This window comes from Orycteropus afer, unplaced genomic scaffold, assembly GCF_000298275.1.
Source record: "Orycteropus afer afer isolate SDZICR_OR568_19922 unplaced genomic scaffold, OryAfe1.0 scaffold00448, whole genome shotgun sequence".
Lineage (NCBI taxonomy): Eukaryota > Metazoa > Chordata > Mammalia > Tubulidentata > Orycteropodidae > Orycteropus > Orycteropus afer.
This window is the reverse complement of record NW_006922035.1, coordinates 2,230,244-2,231,595: the sequence shown is the minus strand read 5'-3', so window position 1 is coordinate 2,231,595 and position 1,352 is coordinate 2,230,244. Positions and strand designations below refer to the sequence as shown.

The window sequence follows — 1,352 nt, the reverse complement described above, 5'->3', positions numbered from 1 at the left end:
AAAGGACCCCTTTCAAGTGCTGAGGAGCAAAGATGTTTCCTTGAAGACTAAGGTGTGCCTAACCCAAGCCATGGTATTTTCAATCTCCAAATATGCATGTGAGAGCTGGACAATGAAAAAGGGAGATCGAAGAAGAGTCGATGCTTTTGAGTTGTGGTGCTGGTGAAGGATGCTGAAAGTACCGTGGATGCTAAAAAAACTAACAAATCTGTCCTGGAAAAAGTGCAGTCGGGATGCTCCTTGGAAGCGACAATGACCACACTTTGTGTCACCTACTTTGGTCATGTTGTCAGAAGGGACCATTCCTGGAAGAAGAATATCATGCTTGGCAAAGTGGAGGGTCGACAAAGAGGGAAAGGCCCTCAACGAGATGGATTGACACAGTGGCTGCAACGATGGGCTCAGGTACAGCGAGGACCGTGGGGCTGGCTCAGAACCGGGCAGGGTTTCGTTCTGCTGTGCACAGGGTCGCTATGAGTTGGAGACGACTCAGAGGCAACTAACCACAACAACAACATTTGACAAATACCCTTACATTAACTGCTATGCCCTTGTTGGTACCTTAAAATAATTTTACAGCAATTATTCATTCATCAGTATGTTCCTGGGAAAGAGAGCCCTGGTGGCACAGTGGTTAAGTGCTGCGCTACTAACCAAACAATTAGTGGGTTGAACCCACCAGCCTTTCCACGGGAGAAAGACGAGGCAGTCTGCTTCCATAAGGATTGACAGCCCTGGAAATCCTACGGGGCAGGTGTACTCCCACCTCCAGGGCATGGTGAATCGGAATCGCACTGACGGCAGTGGGTTCGGCTTTTGGTTTGATATTCCAAGGGAAGTCTCCAGTGTCAGGGAGCTTTTAGACTGGTGGGGAGACTGACAACCAACAGATGGACAGACAGAAGAAAATGTAGTTACAAATTGAAAGAAACTATAACAGAAGGGAAAAAATGGAGGGGAGGGGGGAGAGGCTTAAGATAGGCTTTTTGGGAGCAGCCTGAGTGAAGGCAACAATTCAGCCGAATCACAAAGGATGAGAAGGTCCTAGTCAAGTGAATAGTGGGGAAAGGCATTCCGGGGAGAGGGAATAGCATGGGTTATGGTCCAGAGTCAAGAGCTTGGTGGGTTAGAGGAGCTAAAGGCAGCCAGTCTGGCCAGAGCTTAGCTAGTGAAGAGATCAGTGGTTGGAGTGAGGTTGGATAGCCAAGGCAGAATTCAGTACATATAGGACCCCGAGACCCCGGGTTTTGTATTTTATTCAGAGTAAAGTAGGAAGCCCATGAAGTGTTTTAAGCAGGGAAGTGAGATGGTCATGTTTAGCCTTCAAGTTCATGCTGACATCTGGCGGGAAG

General features: G+C 48.2%; 1 protein-coding gene across 1 annotated transcript in view; it reads left to right on the top strand.

The window, feature by feature from the left end:
* Window positions 1–1,352, top strand: part of TMEM132D (transmembrane protein 132D) — a 554,449-nt gene that overhangs the window by 57,296 nt on the left and 495,801 nt on the right. The gene's annotated exons all lie outside the window — the stretch shown is intronic.